Source organism: Panthera leo, chromosome D1, assembly GCF_018350215.1.
Source record: "Panthera leo isolate Ple1 chromosome D1, P.leo_Ple1_pat1.1, whole genome shotgun sequence".
In the NCBI taxonomy this organism is placed as follows: domain Eukaryota; kingdom Metazoa; phylum Chordata; class Mammalia; order Carnivora; family Felidae; genus Panthera; species Panthera leo.
This window is the reverse complement of record NC_056688.1, coordinates 8,241,884-8,267,169: the sequence shown is the minus strand read 5'-3', so window position 1 is coordinate 8,267,169 and position 25,286 is coordinate 8,241,884. Positions and strand designations below refer to the sequence as shown.

Below are 25,286 nucleotides of genomic sequence, written 5' to 3'. Positions count from 1 at the left end.
TTGACAAGATGCATTAGCTTTCACATTTTGAGCTCTGTAGGATGTTAGGCACTTCAGAGCAGGGGTGGTATCTATCTTTATGGTGCTACTTGCACAGGCACCCTATTTGGATGAAATCATCCTTTGTTTCATTTATTCTTTTTAAGTAGAGTGTGTCAAGGTCCCCAAAGTTCCTTCTGAAGAGGCATTATGTCCTCCAGGCTCATTTGCAAATCTGGGCACCCCACTGCAGAGCAACATATGCTGTCGACCGTACAGTGGCCCCCTGCTTGAGCTTGTATGCACTCGTCAGGCTTCAGAATGCTCTGCCCAGCAGCTGGAAACACATGGTTGCTGTTTTCTTGGGCCCTTCAGGGACACAGCAGCAGGACGGCACATTTCTTGTGGTCTCATGCCACTTGTCATCACATCTGATGCTCTAAAATGCTCGTTTTTGTGAGGCACTGGTTGCCTTTGCTGCCCAGAGGGATCTCCTGAGGAGATTTAAGAAAAACACCAAAGCCTGGGACTCACCCCTGAGATTCTGATTTAATGGGTCTGGTTGAGGGTGGCCTGGGCATCCATCTTTAAAGGCTCCCTGGGAAATTCTAGTTTACAGTCAAGATTGAGCAGCAGACAGAGGTGTAGGGTTGAGACTGTCTGCATTGTGGGAGTTAAAATGTAGGTGAGGCCACAAAGGAGAACTTGTGTGCCAGAATGCACACAGTCAAATTTCTCTTCACATTGTCTTCAGACCTACTTCACATTCTCTTAAACGTCTGCTGTGGGGACCAAATATTGTAGTGTGCAGTTGACAAAGAGCCTTGGCAATAGCCAAGTGACTGATTGGAGGTTCTGCTGAATTACTTTTAAATCCAATAATAGGAGTGATTATGAAGGGATGAGAATGATTTGTTTCACTCCAATCTCTATCCACCTGCAAGAATTTATCTTAAATAACACAGATGAGATGATTTCATTCCTTTCCTCAAGGCCTTTTAGCAGCTTCTAATTAGAACGAATCCAAAGTTCTCGCCAATGTTGACCAGCAGCAGGGTTCTTTCCCACCACATGAGCAAGCTTCTTGTTATCTAGGTTTCAGTGCAAATGTTAGATCTTCAGAGAAGCTTTCCCTCCTCCCCCATCTACTCTAGTTGCTTATGCCTCTTTATCTGTTTTGTTGTTTTCAATTGCACACACTGCCCTCTGAAATTGGCTTTTTTTTGATACAATTGTTTGTTGTTATCTCCTACCCAGAATATAAGTTCCTTGGAAAACAGGGTCTAGTCTGTGTTGTTCACTCTCATATCCCCAATACCTAGAATAATGACAGCCTGGTGCATACAAGGTACATGGTAACTATTGTTGGAAAGAAGGAAAGAAGGAAGAAAGGAAGGGAGGGAGGAAGGAAGAAAAGGAAAGAAGAAATGTAGGAAGGAGGGAAGAAAAGAAGGAAGGAAGGAAGGAAGGAAGGAAGAAAAGAAGGAAGAAGAACTTCTAGGAAGGTATTAAGTAGCTGATACTCTCTTCCCATTCCTAGTTTTCCAAATATGTACTTAGTCACCTGCACGTGCAGTCCTAGAACCAATGGAATCTAGATGACATGGATGCCAACAGCCTTGTAGTCTTAGTTGCTCCTTCTCAGAGCTGAGACCTAATTGCTTTAATGACATTTCCAGCAACAGCCTCCATGAGTGGGAGTCAGGATCCCTATGATGATTGGAAGAAGCAATAACCATCAGCAAGCTTTGGTCATGTTCAAACATCATCCCTGGTGGTGCTTAGACATCTCAATAGTCCATGTAGATTGAGAATCTATATGCCCTACATGCATGCAAGGCTTTTGAAATAAGAGTTTAGGGGAGAAGAGAATTCTGTGTTTGAAATATATGCTACAGGAATGCATGGTGGTAGTTACCATCTATCAAGTGTATGCTACATGCCAGCACGGAGCCAGCTTCCTGATATACATCTGGAGGCTTAGAGGTGTGGGGGAGCATTTGGAGAAAGAAGAGTCCACACAGTTCTTATCTCATCCAGGAAGTGATTTGAAGTCACATTTGCAAGGGGGACCAACAGATGAGAAGCTGCTGTAGGTACAAGAGACCCACAGATGAAACAGACCACAGGTTGCCTGTCCATGTGCTGGTTGTACACTCTCACACTAGACAGTCTTGAAGAACATGAGTGAGATACAAAAAAGATCATGGGCCCCCATCTGAGTGGGAGAGCAAGCCATCCCCTGAGAATTCTAGTGGTGACGTTCTGTTCCCCTATTTTCGGAATAAGGCACTAAATAAACTTTCTGATTCAGTAGCCAGAACACCTGGTACAATCTGGAGTCTACATCTCAAATCCCGGTACTTATGAATATGTAGATGTGTTTCATATCAGCATAGCTCTACCTGAGAATCTTGAGTGCCCCACGCATCCATATGGCTTGGTAGGTCCTGCTGGTGATAATATGTGAAAAACTCTTACTGCTCTGCATGAGGAACAGCATGGTGCTGTAGACCAAGGAGGGAACAATGGAACACCAGGCTCCCTATGTCTGAAGAATCATCTGCTGCCTGAAAGTGTCTTCCCACCTCCTCATTTCTCCTCAGGTTTTTTTCCTCCTGCTTGAAGAGGGGGCGGAATGGGGGTGGGAGCACTGTTTTATATTCCGTTTGCTGCTTTCTGTTCTTTCCATCTTTGCTTTTTCATATGCCTTTATCAAGGACTGGGGATGTACATGGGAGATGTAAATGATGAGATTTTAGGTGTCCTGGGAAGGGCAGTCAGCGGAGCACAGATTGCTACCAGCCCGCTCACCGCAGGTGCCTCTGTTATACCACCGGTTATGTTTCTTTGGGGTTTCTTCTGATTTAATTTTACCAGATAAGCTAAAACCTGTGTGTATGTGGGGGGGGGGGGCGGGGGGGCAAGGGGAGATGTGCCCCTGGAAGTAGCATTGTAGAACAACTCAGGAAGTCTGAGAGTCTAAGACAGGAGACAGGGATCCAGGGAGGGAAAGAGGAAGGGCCACGAATCAGCTACTGGGAATACATTAAGTCATTACACGCGCACTGTCCTTTCCTCCTGGGGAAGCTTCTCCTTCTCAACCCACCCAGACTGCTGTTATTCAGGGCTCTGTCCCTGATCCTCCCCTCCTCCCATGGTGATCTCATCCACACCAGGAGTTTCTGCTGCTATCCATATGTTACAGCCTCTCAAAACTAAATCCCCAGTTCACATGCTCATTCCTGAATGCCTCCTCTTGGGTGGCCCAGAGACACCTCAAATTCAACAGGCACAAATGCAAATTCTTCATCTCTGTCCCTCGCTCCAGTCCTCCACACCATGCCTCACTGGCAGACTTGTTTCTTCATCTTATTTCCCACCTCCATGAAGAGCACTGACACATAACGAGGAGCCACGCCTAAGCAGATGTCCCCTCACCATGTCCTAGACACTCCACCCTTTCCTGTCCTCCCCCATGTCTCCAATCTTCCTGTCACTGCCTAAGATGAGCCTTCAACCTTTCCTACCTGGAATCCTGATAATCTCACCTTGAGGTCCACTTCTCCCATCCATGCTAATACTTCCTCATGACCTTATGCCTTTGCACGAGTTCTCACTAACTGAAATAAGCATCATTATACCAGCTATCATGTACTGAGTTTTTGCTGTTTTCTAAAAATTTCCTGCAATCCTCCTGGTAATCCTGTGAAGAACCTGTCATTACGCAGGCAGTAAACAATACACCTGACATTTGCATCCAGGGCTTACCAATTCCAAAGCTTTGCTCTTTTCACTATTGTTTCAGCCTTTTCTCCACATCCACACCCAACCACACTCCCTCCTATTTCTCTGCTCAAGACTTGTCAGTTCCCACTTCCGGTACTGAAGCTGGGAATAGCTTCTCCAAGACATCCTTTTCGAATACACACTCAACATGTCACAATCTACTTTATGTGCCTCTAAAAGCCTCTAAAAGGCTTTCATCACATCTCCTGTTACCCTCTAAGACTGTGAATATCTCGAGGACGGAGATAGTTCATATACATATATCATTTTTCCGACCTTTCTTTCTCCATTCCTGCCTTCTTCTGAAAGGGACTTAAGGCTATGAGGGTAAATATCAGGTCTTTTATCTTTTATCCCCACCACTTAGAACAGCTCTTGATGCGTAAAATGTATCAGGTAAGGTCTTATTAATGAATGAATGATACCAATAAACCTCTGGGAAGTAACAGCAGAATTATTAAAATCTCCGTTTTAGTGAAGAGGAAAGTGAAGTTCAGGCTGGTTGGATGTGCTTGCTCAAGGACCCTAACAACTTTGCAACACAGTCAGGACCTGAATATTTGTCTCCCGGTCCAGTGAGACACAGGAGCCCCACAACTTTTGTTGTTGCTTCTACACCTTTACTTCATTCCCCCCTTGGTCCTACTCTTCCCTGTTCTTTCTCTTCCTTTCCTATCAAGTCACTCTTCTGAAAAGAGGTCCGGGGTTACCCCTGTGCTTCATCCACACCTTATTGCACTCAAACATCCAGAAATTTACTTTTTCTTCCATCTGTTCTCAATTAGCAGCTCGCCCATTCCCTCACCTCCATCCGGAAATGGAGCTGCCTTCCAATAAGGCAATAATATAAGGCTACTTTTCAATTTTTCCACTTACACATCAACCTTGCTGTGTCCTCTCTCTAGATGACAGAGCACATGCATTTCCATTCAATCAACAGCAGAGACCACTCAGCTCTTAAATGCTGTTGGTGTCAATTATGAATTGGATGACATTCAGCTCTCGTCCAAACCTTGATGGAGGCAGGGGATATTTGACAATGTCCAAGACACTGGTTAACTATTAGCTCCTCGTTGTTTTCCAAAATTCATCCCTTTATCCAGTTAATCTATGGGGAAATTACCTAACCTGTATAAGACTCAGGTTCTTCTATTAATAAGAATAATTATAGTAATACCCACATCATATGGTTATTATGAAGCATTCATGTAAATGCTTGCAAAGTCTGGAACAGAGTTACATTTTGGGACTGCTGTTCTCCACACTCAAGGCTTTCACAGAAGGGTAAAAGCTGTATTTGAAAAATACAGATTTTTATAAGACAGAAACTGCACGGAAGACATTTTCATTTAAATTTCCTTTTGTGAAGAATGTTAGAGTGTCCTGGGAACTCTAGGACACTAGAGTGTCCTAGATCACTAGTTCTGATCTCAAGATAAAAAAAAAAAGTCTGTCTTTCCTATGAATTGCAGGTTTCCTCTCTAGCAAGCACGATTTATACGAACAAGACCTCATCTTATTTCCATCTCTGTCTTAGAAGCTAAGAAGCAGAGCTGAGCTTTATGTTCAAAGGAGAACTTTCCTAATACCAACTTTCTTTTGTTACGTGCCTTTTATCTTTCCACTTTTCAGTGCTATTAATCTAAATATAATCTGTCTCAAATAATTTTTTGCAGTCCTAGAAAATCAATTCCTAAATAAACAAATAAATGAGCACACTAGGTGGAAAAAACAACTTATTAGCATTTAGCCACACCTCATTGTTTACATGAACAACGATGGATCCTGCATTCAGAAAGAGGGGAGCTGTGGTAGGCAGAATTCTAAGTTAGTCTCTACGATTCCAGCCTCCCTCCCCCACCCCGATATACATGCCCTGATAATGTCCTCACCTGGAGTATGTGGAATCTGTAAAAGTGATGAGATTTCTCATGCTTAGTTTTGTAACCAGTTAGTTGACTTTTCATTAATCCAAAGGCGGCTTATCTGGGTGGGCCTGACCTAACTGGGTGAGCCTTTTAAAATAAAGCAAAAGTGTCAGACTGTCCAGCTAGCTTCAGGGAAGAAAGTAAACGCCTATCACAAGGACCTGCTTATCACAAGGACCATGTGGGGAGCACCAGAGAATACTTTCTAGCTGTTGAAAGCAACCCCCAGCTAATAGCGATGAAGAAAATGGGGGTCAGAGTCCTAAAATGTCAAGGGAATGAATTCTGCCAAAAACATGAGTGTATTTGGAAGAAGACTTTTATCTCCAGATGGGGATTTAGTCTATGTGACCCCTCGATTTCAGCCATGTGAGACCCTGAGCAGAAAACCGAGATATACCTGGACTTCTGACCTACAGGTATTTTATGATAAGAATTAGGTACTATTTGTTTGTAGCAGTTTGTTAATGCAGCCAAAGAAAAGTAATTCACATTTCTAATAAACTAAAACTAAAGTTGTAAACAATTTTGCCTAGTATAAACAACTATGATTTATCACCAATTCCTTGTTGAGGCTGCCCCAAATCTATTTCCCAAGGTATGGTGATGGGTAACATGGAGAGAGGGAGAGGGAGAATGAAACACCATGCCAGGTGGGAGGTATATCACATTTTCAAATCTATTATAAGTGATATATATATAGTACTTAGGTATGAATATAAACGGCATATAGTCACACATATATGTATATAGTGCTGAAGTCGTATTCTGTTAGAAGTGAATTTGTTATCTCGGCCCATATTTGGGGGAGGTTAGATTTCGTATTTTGGATGGGAAGGTATCAGATAATTTTCATACATGTTTTAAAAACTCCACATCTCCTAGTGTCCCCTGTGTAGAACGGGGCCATGTTCTTAACTTTTTTTTTTTTTTTTTGAGTTCTACGTAATGTTATCACATGTGTCACTTTGCGTAACTACCTCTACAAATGAGAGTGAGCCATACCACCACAAAGGGCTCCCTGGTGTTACTCCTTTATAGCCATACTACCTTCTCCCTCCTAATCTCTAGCCCCTGGCAACCAGTCTCCCTTCCATCTCTATGATTATGTTATTTCAAGAATATTAAATAAATGGAATCATATAGTACATAACCTTTTGAGAATGGGTTTTTTCATCCAGCATAATTTCCTTGGGATCCACCATAGAACATAAGTTCTAGGAATCAATAGTTTATTTCCTTTTGTTGTTGAGTAATACTCCATGATATGGATGTACCACAATTAGTTTAACCATTCAGCCATTGGAGGGCATTTGGGTTGCTTTCAAGTTTTGGTTATTATAAATGGAGCTGCGATAAACATTCATTTGCAGGTTTTGTAGGAAACTAAGTTTTTCTTTCACTGGAATAAATGCCTAAGAGTGCAAATTCTGGCCAGTTGTTTTCCAAATATCATCTAGATTTGTATTTCTACCAGAAACGTATGAGTCATCCAGTTTTTGTGCACATTCACCAGCTTTTGGTGTTCCAACTATTTTTTTTTATTTTAGCCATTATGACAGTTTTGTAGTGATATCTCATGGTTTTAATTTGTGGTTCTTTAATGGCTAATGATGTCAGATATCTTTTAATGTGTTTATTTTCCATTGGCATATTCTCTTCATTGAGATGTCCGTTCATGTCTTTGTCATTTTCTAGTGTATATATATATATATATATATATATATATATATATACTGTTGAGTTTTGATAGTTGTTGACATATTCTAGATACAAGTCCTTTATCAGGTATATGGCTTGCAAATACTTTCTCACAGTCTACAGCTCATCTTTTCTTCCTCATAACTCAATATTTTGCAGAGAAAAAAATCCTAATTTTGATGAGATACAACTTGTTGATTCCTCCTTTAATGAACTGCGATTTTGAGGTCAAGTCTAAGATTCTTACCCAAGTCTGATAACCTGAAGATTTCCTCCTATTGTTTTTGCTAAAAATTTTATAGTTTATAGGTTTAGAACTATGGTCAAAACTTATTTCAAGCTATTGTGATAAATGTTTCCTAATCACTCGAAAAGACTGTCATTTTACTTAGCTGAGCTCTTTAGACTGTCTATATCCTTACTGATTTTTTTGTTTTCTTCCTTTTATCAGTAACTGAGAGAAATACAGGAAAACCCACAAAAATGAATATATATTTTTCTATTTCCTCTTTCAAGCTGTCAATTTTGCTTTGTAAATCTTGAAACTATGTCATCAGCAAAGCACAAATTCACTAATGCTATCTATTGCTAATGAATTGATCTGTTCCTCATTATGAAATATACTGCTTTATTTCTCATTATATTTCTTAACTTGAAGTCTGTTCTGTTTGATTTTAATATACCAATACCAGCCTTCCTTTGGCTAGTGTTTGCATGGTATATCTGATTTACATTCTTTATTTTCAATTTGTTATGTGTCCTTACATGTAAGGTATATATGCTGTAAATATCATATGGTTCTATTTTTTTAATCCCAATCCAACAATTGTCATTTTTTTTCTTTTTCTGAGGGAGGAAGGGAGAGGGAGAGGGAAAGGAAGAGGAAGAGAGAGAATGTGCACAAGTGTGCACCCACGTGAGTTGGGGAGGGGCAGAGGGACACACAGAGAGAGAATCCCAAGCCAGCTTCTTGCAAGGCGATGAGCCCAATGTGGGGCCCAATCTCACAAACTGTGAGATCATGACCTGAGCTAAAATCAAGACTCAGACACTTAACTGACTGAGCCACCCAAGTGCCCCATTTGTCTTTTAATTAAAATGAATAGTTTGCCTACATTTAATGTAATTACTGATATAACTGAACTTAAGTATACCGTTTTGCTATTTGTTTTTCTTTTGTCCCATTTTTTCTTTTTCTTATAATCCTTTTGCATTAATTTTTTTAATGCTTATTTGTTTTTGAGAGAGAGAGAGAGAGAGAGAGAGAGGCAGAGACAGAGAGACAGAGAAAGAGCATGAACAGAGGGGCAGAGAGAGAGGGAGACACAGAATCCGAAGCAGGCTTCAGGCTCCGAGCCCGATGTGAGATCAGGACGTGACCGGAGATGGGTTGCTTTAACTGACTGAGCCACCCAGACGTCCCCCCCACCTTTTTTTTTTTTGCATTTTATTGACTAATCAAATATTTGTGTTATTATTTGCTTTGCTTCTATGAGCTCCTTAGAACAAATTCTTTTGCTATCTATCCTAGAGGTTATAACATGAATTTTTAACTTTTTACTATTACCTTAAATGAGCACTTTTATCATTTCCTGAGCAATCCAACAATCTTACAATTTAACTCCATGTGTCTTCTTCTTTTTGTATTATGTCATAGATATATCTTGTTATAAAAAAACCAATATAATTTTATAACTATCCACATTTACCCTTTCTACTGCTCTTAATTCTTTCCTACAGATCTGAGCTTCCATTTTCTTTCCTTTATCCTCACCTTGAAGAACTTCCCACAGTATTTACCAAAATGTGGATATGCAATAAATTCTTTCAGCTTCTGTTCATCTGAAAATATCTAGATTTTTCCTTCATTTTTAAAGCTATCTAGATAGGTCAGCTTCTCCCCCACCCCAGCACTTTAAAATTGTTATACAGTTGTCTCCTGGATTTCATGGTTTCTGTTTCAAAGTCAATGATAAATCTTATTGTTGCTTTTTTGAGGATTGCTGGGTTTTTTTTTCCTTCTGTATTCTTCAAAATTTTTCACTTTGCTTTAAATGTAGCAGCACGACTACTATGTGCTTAGGTATGTTTCCCTTTGCATTTATGTGGCTTGAAATTCCCTGAGATTTCTAAATTTGGGGGCTGAAATTTTTCATGGATTTTGGGAAAAAAGCATTATCATTATCCATGCAAATAGTGTTCCCCCACCAATACTCGGTTTTCTCTCCTGTCCTTCTGGAAATCCCTTTACTTACTTGTCACAATTTTTACCCATGGTGTCTCGCATACCTCCTACATCATACTCTTTACTCCCATTTTTTCCTTCTCTGTGCTTCAGTTTGGATTGAGCTGCCTTTAAGTCCACACATTACGTATTTTGCTTATACACATGTCCAATGAGTTTTCATTTCAGATATATTATTTTATAGTTCAAGAGTATCCACTCTATCCCTTTCTGCGGTTTCCATTCTTTGTGGAGGTTCTTCGTCTTTTCATCAAATTTGCCCATATTTTCTTCAAACTTCTTTAAGATATGAGATATACCCAGTTTGAGGTCCTTATCGACTAACTTTATTATCAGAAGTAACTGTGAGTCTGCTTCTTACTTTTTTCCTCATGAATATTGATTACATTTTCCTTCTTCGTCTTATGCTTATGCTTCCCAAGCTGTATGCTGTACCTTGGAGGTAAAGTACCTGCAGGGGGGCCCCGGTGGCATTTCCTGCCAGGACAGCAGCCCCTTTCCTCCACTATGGTGTAGGCATCAGCAGCTGATTCCTTAATCTAATCAGTGACCTAGGTGAGCGAAGGCTGGTTTGCAGGTTGACAGAGACTAACTCTATCTTTGGTTCTTCCCTTTACCCAGAGTGTGTCGTCTTTGGTTTTTGATCGAGAACCTGGTAATTTTCTATTCATGCAGATCTGAGAACAGTGGGAGAGACTGTCTCCCCTTCAGAGCATTTCATCTTGGCTCTTTGACTCCCCATCCAATGCCACTTCCAGCTTTAGCGACGGTCTTGAGGAGCAGACAGCTGTGTGTTTAAAGCAGGAATCCTTCCTTAAGTGGAACTTTGTTTCCTAAAGAATGTGCCACTGTAGGAGATCTGAATATTCCTTACAGATCCTGAAAACCCTCCAAATAGACTCAAAACTTAGTTAACATATTCTGGAGAAACAAGCTGGGTATTTAGAGTTCCTGAAGCTTCCAAGTCCATGATGACTAAAAGATTTGCTGACTCATTTTTCTTCTTCCTAAAGCTGATTCTCAACTCATACCTAGAATCAGCAAATATATCCTAGGAAAGAAATGGCTGATGAAGGACTGTTCTAATTAGAAGGACTCTTCCCTCTTGGAATTTTAGCTTATTGAATATTCTTTGCTGATCTAGCTCTTGAATACTTATATTCATATTTATATTATTTATATTTATTTGTATATATAAATATTTAAATATTTTCAATATATATATTTTTTTCAAATTGTCTGGGTTGTTTCTTTCTTGCACAGGAATGGTGGCATGCCATAATCTATATTTTATTCACATCTGAAAATCTTACATATTTCTTTTTAAGATTTTCTTTTTTAAAATGTTTTTATGTTTATTCTCAAGGGAGAGAGAGACACAGAGTGTGAGCAGGGCAGGGACAAAGAGAGAGGGAGACACAGAATCCGAAGCAGGTTCCAGGCTGAGCTGTCAGCACAGAGCCCAACGTGGGACTCGAACCCATGAACCGTGAGATCATTACCTGAGCCGAAGTCGGACACTTAACCAACTGAGCCACCCAGGTGCCCCAAAACTTTTTTTAAATTTATACTTAAAATGCTTTTCAATATTAGATATTTTAAAGAATGTAGGATACTATCCTGTCATTTGTATTTTCAAGATGTATTTAATCAATATTTCTTTCTGTCTCCTCCTCTCCTTTGCCTCCTTCAGAGATTCCAGCTACACCCTATTAGGTCATTTGAAGTTATTCCTATGAATATTCTTGTTGTGGTTAGTGATATGGTTAATTTTCTTTGAAACAGGTCAGTCCTTTCTGGGATTATAAACTTGTTAGGCGGGACAGAACACATTTAATCTAGGGCTAATTTTCTTTATTACTGATGCAAAATCTTTTTTGCTTAACTCTATCTGTGTTGGTAAACTTTTATGAATCAACTTGACTAGACAAGGGGTTGCCCATATAGCTGGTAAAACATTATTTCTGGGGGTGCCTGTGAGGGTGTTTCTGAAAGAGATAAGCATCCGCATTGGTAGGCTGAATAAAGAAGATTACTTTGGACAATGTGAATGGGCCTCACCCAATCTGTTGAAAGCGTGAATAGAACAAAATGGTGGAAGAAGGGCACATCTGCTCTTTTTGCTTGAGCTGGGATATCTGCCTTCTCCTGCCCTTGGACACCAATGTTCCTGGTCCTTGGGCCTTCACACTTGGACTGTGACTTATACCATTGATCCCCCGATTCTCCAGCCTTTGGACTTGGAATAAATAACACCACTGGCTTTCTTGGTTCTGCATTTTGCAAACTGCAGATGATGGGACTTCTCTGTCTCCAAAATTGTGTGAGCCAGTTCGTATAATAAATCTCTTAGGATGTTTTAGTTCCTAGCCTTGGGCAGTGTCTTGTCACACATGATCTGATATGTACTCTCAGCTGAAGACTCAAAGAAGATTCTCTGCAGCTCTCTACTTTCCAATACACTATTTTGTGAAGTCCAGTCTCCTGTGTTTTCCCATTGTCCTGGCTCTGTCTTTTCAGCTCAGAGAGTTTAATGGAATCTTCCTAATTTCCCTTTCCCTGTGCTACTGCATGTGAATTCTCTCTAGGTAGTATGTTGGTGTAATCATAGGGCTCACTTTGGTTTCCTGACTCTTAAAGATCACTATCCTTTGTTTTCTGATATCCGACATTTTGAAAATTATCTTTTCATATATTTTCTCCAATTTTTAAATTATTTCTTGGGGTAGGGCAAATCTAGCCCTTGCTTTTCCCTCTTGGTTGGTGGTGGGAGTCTTGTCAAATAATTTTATAATTATTATTTTATATATAAAATTATTATTTATATAATTTTATAATTATTTTATAATTATTATTATCAAATAATTTATAATTATTTCAAATAATTTGAAAATATTTACAGGCATTGCCTTTTCAAATTCTATTTCATTACAGATAAGTAATTCTTCCTTTCTACATTTTAATAATTACGATTAGCATAAAAATGTAATTAGCAATTAGTGTTACACAGGGTTCCTCTCAAGTCATTTTAAATCTATTATCACTTAGTCTAATCGGGTCCCAACAAAAAATAAATATTCTTCAATGAGTAGTTCTCTCCAGGAAGTCTGCTTCTCAAGGATTGATAGGATCTTAGAATTTCATTACTAGAAGGTGCATTTGAGTTTATTTTTGGCCACTCTTGTTTTATGATGAGGATACTGAGGCTCAGGCTGTGAAGATTCTTCAACACAAAACATCAGTGACAGACATTTGGCCAAAGTAAACGATATATAGACTTGTACCAGCAGACCCCCAGCTTATGATTTGGTTATATTTAACCAAATTTAGGCAGATGTGATGTAGGATATATTTTCCATATATTTCTATATTGCATAGAAATAATGGAATTGGTTTGGCTCTGTATCAATGACATTGTATTACGAACATACTTAGGTACATTTTATTTTAAATATACTTTTGGAAACTGGTATTTGAACTAGTCATTGGTGCTACTAAAAGAACTTGCGTTCAGGTTCTGAATTATAATCTAAAGCAACCATCTTCCTTTCTTGGTTTTTGTTATGTTTCTGACAGCTATTTTAGTTGACAGGCATTCCATCCATGTATTTATTTATTTTTTTTCCTTAACAGCAGATTGTTAACTTGCTCTGTCTCTTCATCAGCATTAACAACTTTCTCTTGAGTAAAAATCAAAAGCCATTTTCCTGGGAAGATACAGGGTGTTTGGAGTTAGGCTGAGTATGTTCTTCTCAGAGAAATGTATCTACATTTCTATTTGTTATTCAGTGTATGGTGGAGACTTCCTGTATCCGCCAGGCTGAATTACCCCCGGGCTATCTGGCTTGTATTTTCTTTGCACGTAGTTCTGTATCATATGTTAGAGGGAACAGAAGTGAAGAAAACAAGAATCCCATCAAACAATTATAATTCTAGGAATTTATTTTAATGAGATTATTGGCAAATTATGAAAGGGCATTTGTACAAAGTTGTTTCCTCGGCATTGTTTATGATGACAAAAGTGAGAAGCAATTTAATGCCCATCAATTACAGAATGGCGTCATTCATCATCAAACGTCATTGAGGATGCACCCATACAATTATAAACTTTGTGGTCATTATAAATGATGATATTCTATATTTATCAATATAAAAAGATATCCATAAAGAATTAGTCAATGAAAAGAAAGTTAAATCAGCTTTTAATTTTTATAAAATTTTCTGTAGGCATGTGTAGGCCCGTGTGTGTGTGTGTGTGTGTGTGTGTGTGTGTGTGTGTAAAGAGTGGATTGCTTACAAGCTTATTAATCAAAAGGTTAGTATGGTTACTTCCCTGGTTGGTGGGACTTTGTATGTATTTGTTTCCTTCTTCATACTTTATTTATAAATTTTACTACAAATTATACAATAAGACTTTCACTCTAAAAGAGGAAAAAGAGGTGCACCTGGGTGGCTCAGTCAGGTAAGTGCCTGACTCTTTGTTTTGGCTCAGGTCATGATCTCCAGGTGGTGAGTTGAAGCCCTGCACTGGGCTCTGCACTGAGCATGGGGTCCTCTCTTTCTCTCCCTCTGCCCCTCCGCTAGCTTGCTCTCTCAAAAAAAAAAAAAAAAAAAAAAAAGATAAAAAAATGAAAAAAGAAAAAAAGTCTTTTCATTCTGAAAAAAAAGAATTAAGAGAATACACACCCTATGAGAATCCAGTTAGAATTCAAACACAATGAATGAAGAATATGAGACAATACTGTGCACAAATACCATAAGTCATGAGATGTGTGGCAACACGAGTTGAGAAGACAGGAAAACACGTGGGAATTTTATAGAGGATTAAGACCGGATTTGAGCTTTGAGAGGAAACACAAACTCTGGGTAGGGAGAGAGAAAAGAGTATTTCAGGCAGAGTGGGCAATATGAATAAGAAAGGAAGGTCTGATTTGGTGGGCTGGTGCTTTTTAGTGATGGAAGATGAAATTGCACAGAAAATTCAGAACCAAAGTATTTTCTAAAATCTGCAACAGCTACAACATGCACATGTGATTGTGTTAGCTTTGTTTTGGATTATTTTATTTTTAAAGTTTATTTATTTATTTTGAGAGAGAGAGACAGACACAGGAAGGGCAGAGAGACGGGGAGGGAGAGAATCCCACAGCAGGCTCCACACCATCAGCACAGAGCCTGATGCAGGGCTCAGTCCCACGAACTGTGAGATCATAACCTGAGCCAGAAGCAAGAGTTGGATATCTAACCAACTGAGCCACCCAGGTGCCCCTGTTTTTGGATTATTTTAAAGCAGAACTTCAATGCTGTTGGTGGGCTTTTTTTGTCAAAGTACTCAGCAAGTCCCTCATTATTATCATTTCTCTCTCTCTCTCTTTTTTTTTTAGTCCATTTGGGCTGCTATAACAGAAAGCAATAGTTGATGGGGGCTTATAAACAGTAGAAATTTATTTCTCACAGTTCTGGGAAGTCCAAGATCAAGATACTGGCAAATTCAGTGTCTGGTGAGGGTCTGCTTCCTGATTCGTAGACCACTGTCTTTTCACTGTGTCTTCCATAGAGGAACAGGTGGGGGAGCGCTCTGGGGGTCACTTTTATAAGGAACACTAGTCCCAAGGTTAGGGGTTCTCATGCCTCCTGCAACACTCACTCTGCCTCTTGTCCTCTGCCATATATATATATATATATATATATATATATATATTTAATAATAGGCTTTAGCCCTTAAAAGCATGTGTTTGGAGTCAGATGTGATTTGAGTCTCAGTTCTTATCACTTATCTGTAAATGTTAGGTCACAAAACTCTTCAAGTCCTCCATTTTCTTACCTATAAAATGGAAGTAATAATAGCTAACACTAGCCTGAAGATGAGAGAGACAGATTCAGCACATTAGCATGTTTCTTCCTCTTCTTCTCTTCCTTCTTTTTACTATCGTTTTCTGTCTCTGGGTATTCAACTAGGAAACACTAAAGAACTTCTAAAATCTGAATTCTGGACTTCACTGAATTCATTAAGCCCATCATTTATTTGGTTACATACTGCAGTAACTAAAAGCTAAGGTGTACCCATCATCCTTTCTATGCACATCTTAACAAGGACCTTCCAGAAACACATTTCTTTAAAGTGGAAAAATGTCTTAAGTGGTGAAAGGGTTAGGCTTTGTGGCGGGCCAGTGGGAAAGGTCTCTAGGACACTGAACACATAGAGAATGTGTGCCCTCATTTCTATAGCACAATGGTAAAGATTGCTGCATATGCTGAATGATGAGATTAGCATATTCACCATTCAAAATGGGTTTAATGGAAGCCATTATGCCCACTTTCCCATTTAGAATCTAAAGCCCAAATAGGATGACTTACATAAGATTTTAAAATTATAAAAGCTATAGTTTAGTGATCATCTACTATGTACCAGGTACTTCACGTGCATATATCTTGAATGCACAATCCATACTTTATGGATAAGGCTTGGACTTAGGAAGTCTAAGTAACTCATGCAAGCTGACACAATGAGTGATGAAGCCACACTTTACACTATCTCTTTTATTCTAGTGTGCTGCCTCTAGATAGATTTATTCAAGAAATATTACCTAATAGGCATTTTGATGTCATTGAACAAAAAGACAGAAATGAAACATTTTAGAATATAATATTAATAGCCAACACTTAAAATAATGCTTCCAATGTGCAAGAAGCTGTTCTAAGAATTACCATGTATGTGCTCATTCAATTCTGTCACCAACCCACTGAGATAGGTATTATTATCATCACCACTTTACATGCAAGGAAACAAAGAAGCTAGCATTTTGGCCAAGACACAAAGTGAATAAGGATCAGAGGTTTAGAATACTAGTCTGGAGTCCTTGGCCAGTACTTATATGCATTCTTGAATATCATGTACTACTGTATTTAGCAATAGTGATGACACATGGGTCACAGTCTGGGAATCAGGCATCACAAATTATTTTCTGGGACTTCATATGAATACACCAGCCTATACCTACAGTGTCTGGTAGATGGCTGAGCTTGCTGGTACTTCCTGGGGGCTCAGAGCTCCCACATCTCTTCATTTGCTATCCCAAAAGGAACTGAACTGAAGTGAACTTAGATCGCTGGTTCTCAAATTTGGACATACACTGGAATCACTGGAGGAGATTTAAAAAATACTGATGCCTGAGCCCTACCCCCCCACAATTCTGATTTAACTAGTCAAAGGTATGGCTTGGCATCAGGATTTTAAAAATCTTCTCAACCATTTTCATGAGCAGTCAAGTTTGAGAACAACTGACCTGATCAGCAACTCTCAGTGAATTCCATGGACCCCAGGAAGGTCTCTAGAGGGGGTCCATGAGGTACAAACTACTTTCATAATAATATCAAAACATTAGGGTTTTTTTCCCCCACTGTGTTGACATGGGTGATGATGGTATATAACCATTGGTGGGTAAATGCACTGGTGTCTTAGTATGAATCAAGGCAGTGGCACCAAATTTTATAGAGATGTATTTTCACTGTCACATACTCACGTTAAAAAAAATCAGTTTGATTTGAGAATATTCTCAATGAAGCAGTGTAACGTATTAATTTTACTGAAACTTGAACCTTGGATATACATTATTTTTATATTCTGGGTAACAAAATGGAATGTATGCATAAAGCACTTCTGCATGCTTGTCTTAAAAAAGAGTACTTGTGTAATTGTTTGCGTTGTAAGCTAAACTAGCCTTTTTTTGCGGAGGTGGGGGAAAGAGAAAGTACTGTATTTTTTACTTGAAATTAAGGCTACTGGGCAAATTATGGTTATTTAGACCTGGGTATTTGGTAGACATTTCCTCAAAAATGAGCAAAGTAATTCTTTACCTACAAGGAAAACAACTGGTAATTTTTTTTCTATTTTTTTTTTAACATTTATGTATTTTTGAGAGACAGAGTGCAAGGAGGGGATAGGAAGAGAGAGAGAGGGAGACACAGAATCTGAACCAGGCTCCAGGCTCTGAACTGTCAGCACAGAGCCTGATGTGGGGCTCAAACTCACAAACTATGAGATTATGACCTGAGCCAAAGTCAGACGCTTAACCGACTGAGCCACCCAGGCGCCCCATGAATAAATATTTTTAAAGAATCTATTTTAGTTTCTAACATAGTAGATATCAATATACAACCAACATAAACAACCTTTCTTTGGGGAACTAAAAAAATTCTAAGACAACAAAGGGGCCCTGAGACCTCAAAGTTTGTGAATTGCTGACCTAGATCGTTCTGTGTTTGAGTCTTAATTGTTCCTGTCACTCCTTATTCCCACCCAGAACTGATTCTGGGTTGTCCACTGGATTAGCTCTAGGCATCCATATGGCAGCCTTGATCTAGAGACAGCCTCAAACATTCCTTGAACCACCACCTCTTAACCGCTTACCTTTCTGCCTGCCTTCTCAGGTCCAGGGGAGATTGTTTTTATGTAGGATGTCTCAAGGTAGGGTTCTTTGAGCTCCCTCTTCCCCAGGATGCCTGGGCATTTCCTAGAAGGATAGATCAAAGCAGGTTCAAGAAGAGCTTCATACTGCTTCTAGAAATACGGCTGCCTTTCCTCTCAGCCATGATTGCTGACTAGGGTCTTCCTACCTGGTAGTACCCATTCTGAGGTGCACTGTTCCTTCCTGAAAGTTGGGATTCTTTTGGTTAATTCCCCAAAGCCATTACATATGTGTATATATAAGCCTGAGCCTTTATTATGGGCAGGGCTTGTGCAGTTGCTACCAGTGGGGTTCCTGTGTCATTGTGATGAGGATGCATGTCAGTGGAGTGAGTATCTCTAGCAGCACATGATGACATACCTGAGCCTCAGGGCACCGGTAACCTTACTGAGTCCTTTACACCTAGAGTATTACTAAGCACAGGTGTTGACTACAACTCGCTTTAGGTGCAAGTCTGCATCTGATGTGGGATCAGAACCTAGTTCTACATTCAGACCCCGCTCATTCTACTATAAGCCTGGGAAGAGAACACTTACTTGGACGCCGTGGGCTCCTTTATCTCTGACCCTCTGCTCCCTCCAGGTTCTGGAGGGAGGAATCCTGGAAAAATCATCTATTTCATAATTTCCACCTTCGCAAGCACCCCTGGTTTGCTGCCTTGAATGGGATGGCATCTTCTTGTCTGCTTTGTTAGCTTCCTCCCCAGGGACCACTGCAGACAAGCGCTGGGAAAGACACTAGAACCTTTTTGGGGGCATGATAGCACCACCCATGTTTTATTCTCTACTTTTTAATCCAAGAACTCCCTTCAGTGATTCTGCTTTACTTAAATGCTCTATTTGTTATTTCAAGTTAGAAACACAAGCTCTTGGGGCACCTGGGTGGCAGAGTCGGTTAAGCGTCTGACTTTAGCTCTGGTCATGATCTCACGGTTTGTGAGTTTGACCCCCACACTGGGCTCTGTGCTGATGGCTCAGAGCCTGGAACCTGGCTTTAGATTCTGTGCCTCCCTCTCTCTCTGCCTCTCCCCTGCTTGAGCATGCTCTTGCATGCACACACTCTCTCTCTTTTTCAAAAATAAACATTGGAAAATTTTGAAAAAAATAAGTAAAAACACAAGCTCTTTCAGAAGAAAGATACTTCCTATATGTGGCTCACAAATAAATGAATAACTATATTACTTATTGGCAGAAGCTTTGTGGTCCATAAATACTCCCTAGCTTGAGGATCAGCTATAATATTCTGTGAGAATTGCAGCATAAACTTTGACTTCTTAAAATTGCGTGAAATTCAGTGTTCACCAATTCTTTTGTGTTCCCACACTCCCTGTGGCCCAACTCAGGGCAGTTGATCTTGGTCAGGAAGCAACTTCTAAATAATAAGTGAAAATTCTGTATAACTAAGTGAGAACCACAGTCTTAAGAATGTTGAAATTGTTTTTATGGTAGCATTGATGATTAAAAAATCCATTTCTTGGGGGGTGGGTCAGCATCACCTGCTTTCTTGTAATTCAGAAGTTAATTCTTAGCATTTTCCTTAGGTCATAAATTCTTATCAAATTTTTAAAAAATTTTTAATGTTTATTTATTTTTGAGAAACAGAGAGAGAGAGACAAAGCATGAATGGGGGAGGGGCAGAGAGAGAGAGAAAGAGAGCACGAGAGAGAGGGAGACACAGAATCCCAAGCAGGCTCCAGGCTCTGAGCTGTCAGCACAGAGCCCCACACGGGGCTGGAACTCACAAACCACAAGATCATGACCCCAGACGAAGTCAGACGCTTAAATGACTGAGCCACCTAGGCTCCCCTTATCAATTTTTACTTTGGTCCCATCTTTAAAGAACAAGGTCTGTTGTATCAAAATGGATTAGACCGCCCCTTACTCCAGTTCAAAATCCAAGCTCCATGACCACCCTTGTGTGCATTGGCTGCCAGTGCTCATGCTGATTCTACGCCTCTCATGGCAGTGTTCCTTGGCCTTGTAGACGTTTTAGAGGTGCTCAAGCTTTGGGTCTACCTTCCATTACCAAACCCCTCTATGTATTGCTTAGGGAAATGCTAGCCTCTGTAAAAATAAACTCCAAAAGTATAGTAACTTACAATAAGATTATATTTCATACTCTCCTAAGTCCCATGCAATTCTCTACCATACATAGGGTGATTCAGGGAGCGAGGCTCCTCCTACCGTGTAGCTCCTCCCTCCTTCAGATTCCCCCGCACTCTCTGGCGATAGCCCACAAATTATAGGAGGCTGTGCTTCCTAACTGCCTCGGTCCAGAAGCAACTGGTACATTCCTTCCACACACATTCCATTGGTGACAACTATTCATAGGGTCCACCGGGAGGCAAGGGGAGCTAGGAAATGTAGTTACTGGCTGGGCACCCACTCCCCAAGGAATATAGTATGTAAAGCTATAGTATGTAAGGGGGAACACAATTGTTTTTATTGTAGTAAAACATATAAATTATAAAAGTTACCACTTTTTTAATGCATCTTAAGCATACATCTCAGGGGCATTATGTATATTTATACTGTGGCGCCCATCACTGCCACCCACCTTCCAAACTTTTTCATTGTCCAAAACTGGAGCTCTGTACCCATTAAATAGTTTCCTGTCCCCCCTCTCCCCCAGACCCTGGAAACCACCATTTGACTTTCTGTGTCTATGAACCTGACTACTTTAGGTACCTCACACAAGTAAAACCATGGGATATTTTTCGTCTTGTGTCTGCCTTATTTTACTTAGCACGACGTGTTCAGGATTCATCTGTGTTGTAGCAGGTATCAGAATTTCATTTCTTTTTAAGGCTGAATAACATTCCACCGTATGCAGACACGACATTTTATTCATCCACGCATCTGACAACGGACACTTGGGTCATTTTCATCTTTTGGCGATTGTGGTTAATGGGACTATGAACACAGATACACAAGTACCCCTTGGAGTACTTACTTCCAATTCTTCTGGGTATATACCTAGAAGGGGTATTGTTGGATCGTATGGTAATTTTATTTTTAACCTTTTGAGAACCTGGCATGTCGTTTTCCATAGACACTGCGCTTTTTTACATTGGGGAGCACAACCGTTAATGAACAGTTAATTATCTCTGTGAATTTGTGCAATTAATGGACGTCCACGAGTCTCATTTTCCTCGGAAAAAACAGTTGGTACTACCTCACAGATTGTCACGGGGCTTAAATAAAATAGTGTATGCGAAGCCCTTAGCACGTGGCTGGCACGTAGTATGGGATGAAGGCGCAGTATTTCTTTTTTCCTCCTCATCTCATACACCCCACATCACCACATCCTACTTTTCCCCCATTCGATTCCCTCCGAGCTTTCATTGGTGAAAGTTAGCTACTCCTGGATTAACAGATGTTCCAGCCCAACCACACCACGTCTGGGACCTGTGCTTTCAGGAGAAGGAGCTAGAACGCTTGGTGGCCGACAGTTTCTGTGGCTGGCTGTTGGGGAGGAAATGCTTAAACAAGAAGCCTGCAGCTCCACCCCAGGGGGTGCCCTAGGAGATGCTCCTCTGCTAAGTTAGTGCTGGGTCTTTGGGGAAAAACTAGTCAACAACTCGGCAACTAAATCATCCTTCCTAAGGCTTCCCCACTTCAGTTTTAGTTAGGATTGCTTCTCTTGCCTGAACAGTTTTCCAATTCACACCTCGCTTTCTTTCTTACTATTCCAGACGGGCCATGCTGATTTAAACAAGAAACTAAGAGTTACTGGACACCCATCTGGAAGGCCAGTCCGCTAACTGGTGGGAATATCCAGTCACACTAACTGGTGGTGCCCTCAGACGAAAACCAAGACCGACCTCCCTTCACTCCCCTCTGTTCCTCACCTTCTCGCTGGATCTGTGGGGGCATTCAAGGCTCTGCCTCCGTGGGAGCCATGGGCGAGACCACTCTGGCCTTCAGTGAACAGCCTCCGAATTTTGATTCTGGCCCTGCTGGCCCCTCCCCCAGCCCCTCCCTTCACCAAAAGAAGTGACTGGGGAACTTGCTTTCCCTCCAGGCACCAACTTCTTCACTGGGAAATTTAAAGAGGTCAACTAGATCGGGAATTGAATGTGATGATCTCACAGGCTTCCCCAAACTCCAAAGAGTCTGGGGGCCTTTGCTTTCCTTGACAGTTTGAGGTGCTGCGTGATGTCTTCCACACCTTTTATCAAAGCTAAGAAGACATTTACCAGCAGGGAGACATTTTTCTTCACGCACAAACGTACTCATGATCAAAATGTTGGAGGATTATTGTGTTCTTACATGGCAATACACAATCAAACACCAGATGCTCGGCATATTCCAGACAGAAGGGGCAGCTGAGGAATTCGATCGCTTTCATCTGATAGACTGATAACTAAGAGGCCGGCACCGACACCTTGATGATGGCTCAGCCTTGGGCTCCCCTCAGACAGACTGCTTTGGAACCACGCACAGAGCCATCTCTGAAGCTGGCCAGGATGGCAGCCGGATGTTTGAGGTGGGGAAGTCAGAGCGGTGGGGGCCGGGGGTGACATGAGCTTTACTCAGCCACAAGACTGCGGGCACCGAAGCACTAACAACAAAAGCCCCAAGAAGAGGAACAAATGGAAATGGATGATTCCAGAGAGGCCTCTGGGGGACTGTCAGATGTTCTCTCCAATGCTTTCAAGTGGAATTATAAAGTAAGGTTGGAACGTTTTTACAGGAGGCAAACATGAGAATTTGCAACCATGCCGTTATGTTTACAAAAAAAAAGGAACGTGGTGAAATCATCTCTGTGACACAGAATAAAGAAAACCTCATAAAATGGAGCCTGGAGGCTAGACGTGGGAACTTTCACAAACCTACCACTCACCGTCAATTGCAGACCCACGTCGGGGGAGACTACCTTGCACACGCCCTTGCATGCCCACAGGATGAAGCCTACACTGCACTATCCAAGCAGAAGGGAGAAAGATTTTCTTCTGCAGTACCAGCCGAGCCAGTGAGAGACTGTCTCAGCTCAGCCAAGGAAAAGCCAGTACACTTCAAACTCCCAGTTTCCTCCAATGGAAGGAGGAAAATTTTAATTTTAATTTTTTATTTTTTTATTATTTTTTTATTTTTTTGAAGTTTTTTAAATGTTTATTTTTGAGAGACAGAGAGAGAGGCAGAGGGTGAGCGGGAGAGGGGCAGAGAGGGGGGAAGACACAGAATCTAAGGCAGGCTCCAGGCGCTGAGCTGTCAGCACAGGGCCCAACATGGGGCTTGAACTCACGAACCATCAGATCACAACCTGAGCCGAAGTCAGACACTCAACCAACCGAGCCATGCAAGCACCCCTGGACTTTTTGTGTACAAAAGCCTCTTCCAACTCCCCTTTTCACTACAAAATGGCAAAAATAGCAATCCTCTCCTTTGTTTTCCAGACTAGCTTATGGTTTCACCATAGCTTGCAAGTCCTGAATTGCAATTCTCTGCTATTCCTGAATAAGCCCATTTTTGCTGGCGAAATAACTTAGAGTTTTATTTTTAAAGTTGCCCCCATCTATATGGAAAAAGTATATATTTCTTCTGCCACAAAAGGCCATAAGGAGAAGCACTTTAATATTGATATAATACATTATTTGTAAACACGACCACATCTTGATATTTTTAGCAAACACATACCTTGTTATTTGTATCTAAGTACCTGTACTATTTATTGCTAACCTCATCTTTTGGATTCTGTCAAGAATTAGAAAAATGGGTGTCCTCTGGTGTGATCGAATCCGTTCGGGTCAAGAGCTGCCCGACTTTTGTTTTCCTCTCCCTCATTCCTTTTGGGTCCCCTCACCTCCACGGTGCCCAGTGCTTCTGAGGCACGTTCAAGTTCCTCTGTCAACAAACAAAATGATTTCTTACGTGCATTCACACCGGTGTTCTACTGACTTCATGCTCTTCACTTCCAGGGTTTCTTGCGTTTGAAAAGAGAATGGTGTTTGTGGACACCATGCCTAACCTATAGAACGAGGTCTCAAATCAGGGAATTTCAGGCATAAGGGCACCTGGCTTATTTAGAGAGAAGTCTGATGGCAGAAGGAGCCTCTGGTGAGAGCACTGGGGTGGCTATTTACGTGGCTTACAATTCAAGCCTCTTGCACTGTACCCACAGCATTACCTTTTCTACAAGCTTTATTATTCCCATGAGCTGGGTTTGAGGCTAAATTAGGTTGATATAAATCTCAGCTGGTGGTTGTGGATGCATGCCTTAATGAATGAGATCTGGTATAATTTGTCTGGAAATACGACTGTGAACTCCCTCCATCGGCTTCCATTTTCCTGTTCATTGGCTCTGGCAGATGATTTTGCAGGCTGTTTGAGTCACTTCAGGTGAGCCTTCAGCCATGAGCAACCATTGCCATCAAAGCCTCAGCACCGCAGCTGCAGGACCCTGTGGCCCACAGAGGCACGCGGGAGGGAAGCCCGACTCTGTTTATTTGAAAACTAACTTCTCTGATACACAGAACCGCTATGATTCTCCTCACGCCAGGAACCAGAGGCAAAAATTAACGACACGTCAACTCTCAGCTTTCATTCCTATTGGCGTTTGCCTGAATGCTTGGGGTCACGGAACTACTGGTTTGAATGGAACATGAGGATGCCCTGTACTTCTGAAGGGGACAGGAAAATCGAATTTGGGGTGGGGAGGACACAGGGCTTTCTCCAGGTGACCTCCTTCTGGGGCCTGGGGTGGAAGGGGTCAGAAGAACGTGGGAGAGTTTGAAATCCTCTCAGGGAATTGATTTTCCCCCTGAGCTGGTCACTCAGGCAACTAACTGGTGCCCCCAGCCATGTGACAATCAGACTCCTTGTCACTCCACACCTCGGTGTCTCATCCTGAGAGGACAATTTCTCTTAAGATTAATAAAGCTGAAAGAGAAGACAATATGACCGTGGAGGGACTACACACTGGACGCCAGAGCCAAGAAGACATCAGCCACCACCGCTGTCTCTGCCCACAAATCCTTTTTGTTCTTTTCCAGTCTCTGTCCTTTTCAGTCAGATTTAGATCCTGAGTCTTCTTTAAATGGGGATTAGCATAACACAGCGTTCTTTGAAAGTCCCACTAAATAAAAGACACTCTGAAGCATCTCTTGATGTTTAATAGATGTCAAATAATGGTAATGTGCTGTTATTAAAAACGTTGGTTTCCTGAAGTGACTCAGAA

General features: G+C 40.9%; 1 long non-coding RNA gene across 2 annotated transcripts in view; it reads right to left on the bottom strand.

Annotated features, from left to right (window-relative positions):
• The window catches only part of LOC122200112, a 44,009-nt gene extending 25,617 nt beyond the window's left edge, over positions 1–18,392 (bottom strand). The window contains exons 1-3 of one of the 2 annotated variants that reach the window (XR_006193721.1): positions 18,256–18,392; positions 18,050–18,152; positions 13,121–13,510 (exon numbers count right to left, since the gene is read on the bottom strand). This is a non-coding gene — a long non-coding RNA (uncharacterized LOC122200112). Of the gene's footprint in view, positions 1–13,120; positions 13,511–18,049; positions 18,153–18,255 lie in introns of those variants that run through there. The other variant, XR_006193722.1, reaches the window with a different exon arrangement.
• Between the last annotated feature and the right edge of the window lie 6,894 nt (positions 18,393–25,286).